The sequence below is a fragment of the Pyxicephalus adspersus genome, chromosome 10, assembly GCF_032062135.1.
Source record: "Pyxicephalus adspersus chromosome 10, UCB_Pads_2.0, whole genome shotgun sequence".
NCBI classification, from domain to species: domain Eukaryota; kingdom Metazoa; phylum Chordata; class Amphibia; order Anura; family Pyxicephalidae; genus Pyxicephalus; species Pyxicephalus adspersus.
The window spans coordinates 21,414,667-21,428,729 of NC_092867.1; the positions used below are offsets into that span (position 1 = coordinate 21,414,667).

The window sequence follows — 14,063 nt, forward strand, 5'->3', positions numbered from 1 at the left end:
TTTAATGGTGTTCAAATTCGACGTTCGATCACTCGAACAATATCCCCCTATTCGATCGAATAGTGAGATTTTCAACCAACACTAGCCTATACGGGGCACAGTGATGGAGTCTCTTTAAAACCCTCCAACCCATCTATAATTAGCTTGCCTCTGCTCCTTTGCAGTTTTATTACTGTTGGGTTTGCTGTACCATACCTAATGATGAGGGAACATGTGACCTCCGAAGAAGTAGCGTTGAGGCCAGAGCAACCAATTGCAATCGACGAGGTGATAGTTTGATGATCATCAAACTTGTGTAAACCCAATACCATCCAAGATGGAGATTACCAAGGAATATGACTGCAGGGGAAAGAAGAAGCTGGAGCCCATGGGAAAAGGGATTTTTTTTAATAACTACTTGTACAGTGCTGATCTATAACACAGTGCTTTACAATGCCCATAGTCATGTCACTTATTGTTCCTCAAGAGGGGTTTACTATCCAAGGCTCCTACCATCAGTGTTCCCCCCGGCCCCTTTTAGCCAGGTGTACCACCCAGCACTTTTTAGTAACCACACAGCTGTTTTGGGGGGTTACTGAAAAATTAGGTCACAGTATAGGACCACTACCTGCCTACAGCTTCATTCCACCAAGCTTAAAAGTTTATGGAAAGAACACTGTGCTATAGTCATATACCATTTTTTTAGCCATCCTCATTCACACTATAGGAATGAGCTTTGCTGTGTATTAAACTGCACCACACCTGTGTTGATGTTCATTGCAATGCAAACCTTTATTACATTGGCCCTGTTTTATTAAATCTCTCCAAGGCTAGAGGGGATACACTTTCATCAGTGAAGCTGGGTGATCCAGCAAACCTAGAATGGATTTGTTCTAGGATTCAAAACATTTACTAGCTAATCACTTTCAAAAAAATCAGTTTCAGGTTAGCTGGATCACCCAGCTTCACTGATAAAAGTATATCTTCTCCAACTTTGGAGAGCTTTACTAAATCAGGGCTAATTAATGAGGCAGTGCACAGAAATGCATGCGGAAGTGTATTATAGCAGTGCACTACATCACATATAATGACACCATCACACGTCTATGCAATGTTTGATGTTCCTGTGTGGCACAATATACCACATGTACTTTAAATAAAGCCTAAATGGGATTTAGGAGTGGAAGCCATATTTCCTCTAAACGTGTATAGTAACATATTATCTTCAAATGCAACCATTAGTAGCTATGTTTAATTGATCTTGCTAGAAAATGAACATTATAAAGCCATCAGAACAATACAACAGTCCAGCAGGTAGCATTGCTTAGAAGGAAATTTTTGTACAGCCAGTCTTGTGGCAAAGGAAACTGCAACCGAGCAATACAGCCTGGCCTAAGATGCATCTTAACCTGTGATTGGACAATGAAGAGGAAAAATACTCTAATGATGTCACAAATTGTGTGTTCTCTTTGAGAAGATTGTCATGATTATTGGACAGGACTCTTGTAAGGAACTTGCCTGTCCAGCAAGCCCGCAGCGTCCTTGGGGATCACAGCCGGCAAGGGAGACGCTGCTGCAGCAGGCAGTGTGGCCGAGGCTGCTGCCCTGCTCGCAGCACATCTCTCTCTGCCAACAGAGGGATCCGTTCTTGATCCCTTCTGGACGAACTACTGTTCAGCCAGGTGGCATCCCTATAGACGTGAACAGAGATGTCCTTGTTCTCAGCACTCCTGCCGACGTGCAAAGTAAGGCACGTCCCAGGGGTGCTGTGGGAAGAGGTGCGCGCGCTACCACTCGTTCCTCTTGTACCCCCCTGGGGGGCAAGGCATTCAAGTGCCTCGCCGCGGGACATAGTAGTTTGAATTCAGTCATCCTCCAATCAAATGGCGCCAGGTGGTGCAAGGTAATTGGGCACTCTGGCCATTTAAGGAGAACCTGTCCTGAACACCATTACCCGCTATAAGCCTCTCTGTGTACAGTGTGCTTGGGTGCGTTCTCTGGGTTGGTTCATATTATATATTAACCCGTTGTGTCATTACCAATAGCAACCCCGTCTGATATCCGATTCTGCCTGAACTCCGCCTGCCCTGACCTTGGATTGTTTGTGACCCCTCTTGCCTGCTGCCTGCCCTGACCTAGGATTGTTCCTGAACTGCCTTTGCCTTATCCATATGTACCACGCTTATCAGACTGATCTTCTGTGAATGACCTTTGCCTTGTTTTATGACGACACAATAAAGCTTGATAAAAGAATTCTTGGAGTTGGCTGTGGTTTGTGTGCCCAGGCGCATTACAACTCTGAAGTGTAATAGAAACTAATGAGCTTACGTTGTTGGAAATCCCTGGCGAAGTGTTGAAGTGCAGGGGGAAACAGAACACATTAAGATATTTAACTGTAAGTAAAAATACATGATTTTAAATAATCTATAACTATGTACAGTACTGACTGCCTGAAGTTCAGCTTAATTAGAGCATCAACTAGGATCCTACTCCAGCCTATACTCCATAGGTTTCCTTTGGGACCCTTCAATGTCTCCTTCTTCTGTAATATGCACTTTGTTGTTTCTCTCTGAATCTGTTATAATTGACAAGTATAGACAGGTAAGAACTCAGTGAAAGCCATCTGCTAGGAGATTACATACACAACTTGAATGATTACTTGAGTGAGGTGAAGCTCTAGCCAAAGAACCTAGGATTCCATTGATGTCCGACTATCCCTTTATGTGAGGTTTGCCCTTACAGCTTGTCTCTGTGACCATACAAGTAGTGAGAGAGAACCTCGTGAATGGGACAGAGGCAGCAAAAAATAAAAAGGAAATACAGGTATACCACTTAATTCTAGAAAAATTGCATGATTCAAATGATCAGTTGTTCATATGGCACCACCCTGTTCCACAGCATTTATGGGTCATTAACTATCCAACAAAAGAGCCCACAATGTCACTTATATAGTCTGAAGCCTACTTTTGCCTTAACTATTTACCCTACTACTATGTTTTTGGGATATGGAAGGAAATTAGAGAAGCATAAAGAGGAACTATACGCATTGGTGGGTGGTGAGCTTGTGCCATTGAATACTTATCAGTTATGGCACAGACCTGCATGCAGCTGCCCTCATTGCATCAGAGAAAGCCGTTATCTTTGCCACCATGAAGAACTACCAAGAGCATGGCATTCTTCCAATAGTATGGAAATCCTCTTCAGACATTGGACAGACACTGGTGTTATAATTCCTGCGCATGTGCAGAGTTATTATTTTTATTATTAGTTATATATTGTCTCCGGTAGCTGTGTGTGGCATCTCCAGACACAGAGGCAAGCTCTACATTACATGATAAATGTGCCGTACAGTGCTAAAAAAAAAATGTCACCAGGAGCCAGGGTTTTTTGTTTTGTTTTTTTTTTTAGTTTTAGTTTAGTTTAAGGGAAACGTACACAAAACAAAACTCCTTTTAAACTTAAGACCCGAGAGCCACCATATTGTTACTAATATGGTATTATACTGGGAATATATTTTCTTTCATGTCTACATAACCAATTTAAAACAAATTTAAATAACATCATCAGCAAAAAAAAAAAAAAAAAAAAAAAAGAACTAAGGGACATGCATAATTTTAATAAAAACTATGTTTAAGAAGAGAGAAAGGAAAGTTTCCTGACCCAATACAAAGCATCACAGCATGCTAGGCTCTTTGCAGGCATCTGGGTCACCTTGAGCCTTTAATCAATTATGTTTAGCTGGGAATCGTGCACCAGAAGACAGCCCTTACAGCAATTTAAAAAAGCCACACTTGTTAAATCTTGGATGTGTTAAACTTACTTGTAAATGTGATTAAAACAATTCCATCTGTTCTTGGTATAGTTGAAAGCAAAGCAAACTTGACAGTACATATGCAGGAAAATATGTCATTTGTGCAACAACAAGCCTGGTGCAAGTTATGTCTATTGTATAAAGAAAATTTGTCAAGTGTTCCTTTACTCCTCACTCTAATATTTGCATTATACTGACACCATCTGCTCAAACACAAGAATCATGAATTAATGGAACATAAGGCATTCACATTGACAATTATTTAAATCAAAAATGTGATTCTTTGTATATGACCAACATATTCCACCAAAACCAGTTTGTGGCTTTTACTTGGTTCAAAGTCTTACTTCTTGAAACATTAATACCTTTTTTCCAAAAAGTTTTGATGAACCAGCAATCCATGATGGTGGTAAGGAAACCTACATTGGCTGAAATACGTTGACCACCATTGATGACGTTTCATCGAAAAATGCTAGATGCCTTATGGTCATGCTTATCCAGCATTTTAAATGCTTTCAGAGTCATAAACCTTGAACCAAGATCGCGTCAGAGGTAAATGAACTGATTTGATTCTGGGTCATTGAACCACTAAAACCATTGATATGGCATGACAACTTGTCATCAAAACTCTGATTCCTACTCAATACAGGTTTTTCTGTAAAAAAAGGGGATGTAAGTAAAAATTGGCCACACATTACCCCTAAAATTTTATATCTATAGCTGGGGTCGGCAAAGTTTTATGGCCACTAGGCCATTTTTGGGGTGGGCCGGAGCACATTGGCCGGACCTGCCCTAATGGCTCTGCCCACCACCAGGGAACACCCCCTGAAGTGAAATCCCTCTCCTCTGTATGCATTGCCGAGGAGAGGGATTTACCTTCAGGGAGCTTTCCCTATTTACCGCGGCGGCAGAATATCAATGCCGGCCGTGGTAAATAGGAGAGCAACTGCAGGGGTGCAGCACTGTAGCTCCGGAGGCTCCAGGGCCCCAGCTCAGGTAGTTCCTAACACCCCCTGGCCGATCCGATCAGCCAGGGGGCGTTAGGCCGGAGTGAACTACCGGCTAGGCCGTATCTGGCCTAAAGGCCGAAGTTTGCCGACCCCTGATCAATAACTTACTGTTCTAACTTAACTTTTATTTTGGAGTGTTCCACAAAGCACAGATGTTCCACATGCGGTTTGCATTGCATTGCAACTAGATTGTAGGTAAGTTTGGGTGCCATTTACCAGAAATTACTCAACAAACATCACAATACACATAATTCATTTCAGGGTCTTGTGCTTGTTATTGGTCTAAAGGGTATGGGAAAAATACACCACAATCCTGAGTTTCACATAAGGAAAGAAACATTGAATCATCAAAAATACATTTTTGTTACTTACAGTTCCTAATATTTAGTTTAATTTTTTAATTTTTTTTAATTATTTCCTCTTCTATCTAAATAGAAACAATTAATCCCTATCCAGGAAAAAGTGACTGTTTTGTTTGTGTTTTTTCACAGTTTTATTGAATAACTGTCACCACCACAAGCGGTTCTGGAATTGTAGCGATCAGTTTAATCAATATAGTGACAGTGAATTGTCAATGCAGCCCAATAAATCAAAGAATTCTAAAGTTAACATCACACTTTCTTCTGTGTGTGCCTTCTTTTGTATAACACCAAATGTATTTATATCAAGCAAACGTCTTGTAATATAACAGGTCTATGTAAGCTCTAAATATTCTCAGTTTATTTCCAACTACAATGTAAAGTGTTATACAGCCTTTTGATGTAACCACCGCCCCTATGAACCCGGAAATCCCAGGGTGGGGGTTCATAGGCTGCAGCAGCATTGGCACACTTGCCTGGTGAACAGGGTTCCATATGTTTCTCTACAGGCATTGCTTCTTATACATAATATATGTGTACACATTGGGTTACGGCTGTGTTTCAATAATAATGGGAAAGTGGTAAACTGTACGTGCTCTTGTGCCTTTCATGTTCGTTACTTATTTAAACCATGCACTATGTATTTTACACACTCCTGACCCCAACATGTTGTAGGTTTCATATACCTGACCCCTGCACTACATACATTGCAACTTCCACATTCTGTACTCTTTCCCATTGCAAGTAGGATCAATTTTTACTTACCTAGATCCCTTTATGCCTCTTCCTGGGAATGCCGACCAATGTAAAACTTGACAAAGAAGTTTACAACCAGGGGTAGTCATAAAAAAAGAAGAAGAGGGGGCACGTAACTATCCATAGCGAGCGCGCATGCGCATCATTGTTATGTAAACATGCCTGCCCCAGTACACCCCTGCCTATGTGTCACTCAAAGGGGAAGAAACTTCCCCCATAGTGACGTCATGATACCAGAACTCTCCCACTCTCCCATCGCAGGTCTGAGCCTGCTATTGGAGAGTGGGCAGGTTGTGTTCAGAGAGACAATTCCCCCCTCCCGCCCTGAGCCTGGAATTCCAAATGGACGACATGGTCCGCAGCTCTGACCAGTCATTCCCCTGACCCCGTGGGGGGGGCGGACCGGCCAGAGCCATGGACCACCAAAGAATTCTTTGCAAAATAGGAGTAGGCACTTCTGCCTATTCCCAAAAAAGTTAAGGCGTGGGAGCTGCATGAGCCAGTTATTATGTACACACTGCTTGACCTACCTAATCATGTGATACTAAATAAGTAACTTTAATTCAGTTTGAAGTTACACGGTGGGCCCATCTTCTCGTTGGTTAGAACAAGTCAGCTTCCGATTTGTATATATGAGGCAATATATAAAATTGCAGGATGTTGAAATGTGAATTGCCAAGGTTTGTGACAGATTTACAAGTTGACCAAAAACCTTCTTAGGAGCACACAATTTGTAGATGCCTGTTGTACCTCTTAATGAATTTTGCCCCCCATTGCCAATGGGTAATATAGGCTCTGATACATGACAGGTAAGTGACACTGGGTATTGCTTCAACTCAACTAGGACAATAGTTGCTGTGCCATGTATAGCCTGGGCAGGAAATCCCAAGTTGGGCATTAAATATTTGCAAATGCAGCACACAGAACACTGAAAAACAATAAAAATGGACATGTTTAGGTCGATGATTGAAATATTCAATATTCTAGGGTTGTCAGTTATTCATAACTCTGATGTTTGTGAACTGGAGAACATGTGTCTGACAGTAGACTGTATGATGTCCAATGCAAATATTTACTTTTGTGAAAAGACACCAAAAAAGCAGAACGATGATTTGCCACAAAATACTGCATACTGTATCATTCACCTTGTGTGACATAAGCCAGAAATCGGAGCCACAAGAACAAATTTTGGAGGCACTGGTATTGTCCAACTGTGAGTCACTAGTTCTACTGGAATCATTGTAAAGTAATGGAAAGAAAGAAAAAAATAACAGTTTGGGGACAGTTTTATTTCTAAATAATTCTCTATCTGTTCTATAAATGTATAGCACATACAAAAATATTTAATTTATATGGATACCCAGAGAGCTGGGGGTTACCTACAAAAAAGTACAGTGGCTCCAACCTAGCATGTGGATGGCTTTGGCAAAGAGCTCACCCACAGCAGTAGTGTTGGCCAAGGCAGTCCCAACACAACAACAAGGCAATTTGTTTGATGTTTTGTGGCATCAATTCTGCAGTTCATCAGAGTACATAACGTCCACATCAATGAACTTTGCATGGGTAATTACACTGCTTGCAAGTGCAGCAAAGGCATATTTTCCTCCCAAGACAAATGACTGTGCGTGTCTTGGGTGAAAATCTGACATGTGTACAAAGGTCCCCCAACATAGTTTATAAATCAGCTATGGCTAATTGATGAATGACCAAGTGGGAAAGGCTGCTGTGCATTCCTAGAGAGGAGATCACAACAAGGTGCTTGCTGCTTGTTCTTCCTCCCCCTTCCCTCTGCATAGAACAGAGCAGTGTTGTGTGTCATATGTCAAATTATGAAATATCATTTCCAGTGGCAGTGATCTGACATGTGTACATAGCTTAACAGATCAAAACAAATAAAAGATTCATTTTTATTTAAATACACTGATATAAAATATGTAAAATATCATGATATATTATTTACAAACATTGAATGGAACAAGCCTCAGTGGGGCCATACCAAGACAAATCAAAACCCTTCTATGGATTCTATCTATTCTATTAGATTTAATGAAAGCATCAACATTTTATCTATACTCATTATTGATTGGGAATGCCCGGTATTTGTCCTATGGAGTGCTGATCCATCCACTCCTCTACACTGATGAAGTCAGCAGGGAGTGCTCCCTACCCATACAAATCCAACCTGTAAACAGCAAGGAGTGTTCCAATTGACTACTTGCTTTTAGATGTGCTCCCTGCTAATTTATAATAACTTGTCAGAGGTAGGTGCAGGGTGCTCGATCAGACTGATGGGTAGGTGCACGGCATTTATGACAGGTATACAACCAATATCAGGGAGATATTAATTGCTTATCTGTTTGAGCATCCATGGTGCAGTGTATGGCCACTCTTAGATAGCCATCTTCCCATGCATGGCTAGATTAAGGATATGGCACTTCATCAGGCGTGTGATAGATAGTAGATGTCCACTTAAAGGGCAAACTATATACATCCAGTACATGTGTCAGTGGTCAGACAACAAGCACCTTTTACTGAAAAGTATAAAATAATCAAGCCAGCCATCTTTATACATTGCAGCATTTGCGTTTTATTGCAGTTACCCACCATGTTTTAAGACTTCCAATACCAAAAACAAAACATGAACAAGTCATGAAATCATAAAATATTACTATAAGTTGTGTTTTTTTGTATATGTATCCTTGTCCCCCATTGTTACACTGTGTTATTTTATTCTGTGGGTTTTGTGGATCTGAATGTCTTAGTTCTAGTACACAAGGCAGACTCTCACTTCTGATTTGATTGTTAGAGAAAATGCTGTTGTGTTCCAATCAGTTATAGAAAGATGGGTCATGTTAGTAAACATTTATTGAAAGTACACAACTTGTATTAGGTATATGAATGATGGGATCGCTGATCAGAATTATAATTGCTTTCTCTATAGAAAGATAATCAGATGGGCATATTCTGGTATGTGTGCAGAGTTTAAGAATTACCGATCGATCAATTACGGATTGAAATATTGGTCGGCTCAGCACAAAATTCTACTTGTGTTTTCCAGACTAGACACAGCTGGGATGGGACACAAAGAAAAGAAGATGGGAGACACCAGGGGTCCACCAAATAAACCATGAGAGGTGTTGGATGGGGGGGTGGGGGACATGGTTTGGAGTCCCGTTTCGGATATGTTAGCCTGGCTGTTGGGCTGATTTCCTAGCATCTGTATTCTTGGGGCCACTAACCTGTAACAAGTATGCAGATCAGGGATATCAATGAAAGGTCCATAGCTGTAAACTGATACCAGGAATCAAACCATTCATAGAGGAGAGGTCTGCAATGATAGCTTTTAGTAATCACTTCTAACAGGTGAATGTAAAACCTCTGCTAACTGTTGTATCCCCCTCCCTCTATGTTCCTCCTCACCCTTTTCTTGCTTTCTATGATATTCATGTTTTTGTAAAATGGAAGATTGGTATTTTATGTTTGTTTAACCCTTTTGATTTATGTGCATTACTCAAAAAATAAAGAAAGGTGTGCTATTGTTGCTGAGTATTCAGCAATGGAAACTCTGAAATACGCACATGGACAGAACAATATATAAAAATACATAGGGGAAGCACACTTTAAAGCTAGCCAAACTTAATTATCCCAGATTTTAGCTGCATACGTTTGCAAACACAAGTTGAAGTCACACTGCTGTGTCAAGGCACCTCTGATCAGTTTGTTCCCCAACTGTCTGAGCGTCCCTGCAATGGAACATATTTTGAAATACAGAGAGCAGGCTCAGAACAACCAATGTAGATTCCTCCACCATGTTCACTTGGGACATTCATTCACTTATGTAGTTACTTCAAGCTGCCTGAACAGTGCATGTTGCATTCACTTGGATGCCCAAAAAGGCCAACATATACCGGCAAAAGTTATTCTGCCATATCATTCTGGACATGCTCAGCCTGGACAGTTGACCTGGAACAATTATGCAGTCAACAAAGTCGGAGTTAACAGGAATGAATGCTCTGCCTACTTGTTTTTGGTAAATGACACAAACTATGGTAATATGAAATTCAGGCAGCTAGCATTTTCACAGCAAGGGTTCAGCAATAGCCGCCTACGTCTGCATAACCCACCCCCAACTTAGCATTCCTTTTGACATAAATAGGAGATGAGTGGCATTTCCTTCCAACTTTTGCCTGGTTAGATGCCAATCTTTTTTTTACATCCCCTGTGCCCTGCAATCACTGACGTGCTGCCACTGGTAACTCATTAATGCCATACATCAGGATTGGCTTCAAACCGGTCGACAGAGTGAGCGAGCGACAAGCTGAAATGCTGCGTAATACATTACAGAGACAGGCAGCTCACCCATTTGCCATGCTGCTTTCATATACAAGCGATGCCCTGTTGTACTGACCTGCTTTTATCCCATAATGCCACAGACAGCCAATTCAGTTTCTTGCTGCGGAGGAGAAAAGATCTGCTCCAGTTTGTGGCACATAATGAGGAAAGACTGAGAGGTTACAGAAACATTCTTGTTGTAGCACATTAAACACAACGCGTCAAACTGGGCAGTTTTTCTTTGGCAGCACAGGTGGGTGAAAGCTCTGGGGTGCACAGCTCCTGTGCTGAACAACTAATGAACTATATACTGCTATTGATGTATTAAAGTATTTGTGCCACCCAGGGAGATGATGTGTTTACTCCTGATACTGCAAATCTTTATTAAGTAACAGCACAAATAGCAAAAATGCCAGGGTACCCATATTAACTAGCTTAACTCCTCCATCTTTATAGAGCACTCAGATAATAATATTAGAATAGGGCTACCCTGCCTATTAGATCTCCTTGCTGCTGAGTGATTTAACCACTTACTGCCCATTATCTCATTAGTAGCAAAGTGATTCAACTGCTTTGCTAATGAGTACATTGCCAAGAGTTAAATCTCCCAGCAGCAAAGATAATTGCCAGATTAGCCTTGACGTTTACAATGGTTTAATATCCATGAAATGTAACTCAGATAAAGCCACAACTCCAGCAAAAGTTATTGGGTGGAAATTGGGGAGTTACTATTGGTCTCTTTCTGATTTGGGGTCAGGGCGAAACACAGTTGAGTAGGGTAAGCCATACTTTTATTGCATTTGGAGGTCTCCTGTGTTACTTGGATCTAGAAGAAGAGATATAACCGCCAAAATCACTTCGTAAAAATGAACTGATTCTACAATTAAAAATAGCATTGAATACAGTACTCAAATGATCTGTAATTGCAAGTGTGCCAACATAGTTACAATACCCTTACATACATATATATATATATATATATATATATATATATAAAACAAACTACTAGATAAATACGCTGACCCCCATTTCAAATTCTTCTTAATAGGTAGCAGTATACACATAATGTAGGCTGCCTCTAGTTTCTCAGCCTGCCTGGAGGTATGGGATCCTATAGGATCTACTTTATATGCCGTATAAATTTTCTCCTTGAAAAATAAAAGAAGGATCTTTAGAAGCTGTATTAAGATGGGATACTCCTTACATGAATGCAGCCATGACCTCAACTTCAGAGAAAGTTAGAAGCAAACCCCTTGCCCTAGCTCACCTGTGCAAAAAAAAAAAAAAGGTGAACTTTAACTCATGCAGTGCCAGCATTTAAATTCCAGTCTGAATTAAAGTACAGACCACTGGTTTAAATGAACTCATAAGCACTATACAAACTATGCATAGATTTTGTAGCAGGTCCCCTGGACTCTCAGAGATAGAGAAGCCTGTGTATTTGCATTTTAATCTTCTCTGAACAGTAATAAGATAAACAGAATCTGTAGCTGAATGATCATACAAAAGGGTAACTCTGCTCCACAGGTGCAACACATTAAGTGCAATGTAGCACAGGCTTATTATAGAACTAGCTGAGCCTAATGCAAGCTGTTAACAGCACAATCCACATTTTGTAGAACAAATTCTATTTCCTTGTATTAGAAGTATGACACAATCATCCCAATTTGTGCCCATCATCAAACCTTTTCTTACATTGGTAAGCCTTGGGAGGCTCTGAACCTCAGGGGGACATGTACTTTCATCAGACTGACAATTCCTTACTTTATAATGACATATAACAATGCCCTGAGCTTCTAACACCTCTTTATAAATAGTGTTGCTGCACTTGGCACATTACTGTGAAATAAGCCTGGTACAAGAAAAGTGAGCATCAGATTTACAAAGCTTGGAGCAAAAGTGGAGCTTCATGGTCACCCATCACACCTGGGTAGCATTCCACTTTCCATAGAAAAGTAATAAAGTGCAGTACAGTACCTCTTGATGAGCCATGTAGAGGTATCTGAGCTGAACTGTATGAAGTCCCCTCCAGCTTTCCAATGACAAGGGATGAGAAGAGAAGAAGTCCTGCACAGCCTGGATCTCACCCACTGCTGAAGCCTATGGCACAGTCTGCTCCAGATAAATGTATTAACAGCAGCCTGCTCATGATTAATTAATCAGCCCCAGTGACCAGACTGGGAGAAGAGAGTAAATATAAGGAAGGAAAAAAGACAGATCTGAGTGGAATAATAATACAAAAATCACAAGCAGCATCCAGTTCACTTGCTTTCCCATCCAAATTCATAATCTCCTCCTCTGCTCCTTGAAAGCCTCATAGAAAACAAAGTGGCAGCAGCATCACAGCAAACACTCAGCTGCTGATGTTTTACCAGGACAATTGAAGCTGTTAACCAGTTCAGCTGGAGTTGGGATGCAGAGCCTGGATGGAGAAGGTACCAGCTTCCTATTGGACAATCCACATTGCTCTCTTATTGGCCATAAGATAGTTAACCAGCTGGTGCCTAGGCATGCTCTAGGTAGCAGGATGCTCAGTGCCCTGCAGGTGTGGGCAATGTATTATTCAGGGCTAAGCCAGTGATTTAGAAAGAAAAAAAGAAAAGAAACATCATATTCATCAGTCTGACTTCATAGCAATGAATAAAGAAGAGACCTCTGCTGGACTACAAAGTAATATGGGAACTTCATGGGTATGATCTTGTATTATATAGGCATTGTAAAGCAGACCTGTAATCCAGAACTATGCACCTGTAATACAAGGTATATAAAAAAAGACACCTGTAATATAAAAGTCATCCTGCTGCAATTTAAAAGTAAAAGGGGGCACTTGAAATATAAAATGGAGCATTTTTCTGTGTCAGGCTGCTCCAAGCTTTGATTATGTTTCTTTGTTAAGTGACTGCCTTGGAAAAATGAAGTTAAAATTGTCCTTTTTTTTTCCCTTTCTCGTTCTCTGTAAATGATTGTTCTTCTAGAGAGGAATGGAATGTGTGGTTAACCCATTGTGAGAAGCAGCAAGAATAGGGATAGCTAGAGTGCATGGCAGGGAGTTCTAGTTTAGGTTGATGCTGCTGGGCTGTATTACGCCCTGATTCTTTCAGGTTTGTTGCAAAGCCTTGTTCTGTGTTCTATGTCTTACGCACACACAATAGATTTATTGTTGCTTGAGACAAAACAATTACTATTGTTTCTGGTGAAAATCTAGCATGTGTACAGCCCTACCCAACATCATTTAGGTGGGGGGTGACCGCTGTACTTTGCTGTGCAGGGTTCCACTCACTCATCGAACCCTCTCCATAGAACAGAGCAGTGCTGTGTGTACAGTGCTCATTCAATTCCCTTGTCACTGGAAACAATCACAAAAGATCAATTCAGAAACCTGATATTTGCAAAGCTCTTTATTGTGATACTAATAGAGAGAACAAGACATCCTCTGCCCTCATGTAATTGTCACAGCAGGTGGTTGAGCTGAGAACCTAAATCACTCTCTGCTGGAGATTTCCTAAACTTACGGTTTAAACTGACCAGCAAGTTTTCCAAAATGGAATATCAGTTTAATGTACACTAATAATGTTAAAAATGATTAAAGCTAAATTATAATACTGTTTTCATTATTTTTTCCATCTTTTGTTATATCTCAGTGACGTCCTCTGGACTTGCATGCACTTCATCTAGTTTCGGCTACATATCATTTCAGACCGGCTTCTTAAAAGGTGAAATCTGTGAACCAGATTTGTGCAGTGTGTGTTGGAATAGTTAATTGTATTCTCCGTCATCATTGTGAGATTTATAGGGTGACAAAACAGAAGCAAAATT

General features: G+C 40.6%; 1 protein-coding gene across 2 annotated transcripts in view; it reads right to left on the reverse strand.

The window, feature by feature from the left end:
- LOC140339493 (heparan sulfate glucosamine 3-O-sulfotransferase 1-like) overlaps positions 1–12,773 on the reverse strand; it is a 95,212-nt gene extending 82,439 nt beyond the window's left edge. For both annotated transcript variants that reach the window (XM_072424224.1, XM_072424225.1), the window contains exon 1: positions 12,225–12,773. The gene's annotated coding sequence lies outside the window, so the exon portion shown is untranslated. The remainder of the gene's footprint in view (positions 1–12,224) is intronic.
- Positions 12,774–14,063: the final 1,290 nt, after the last annotated feature.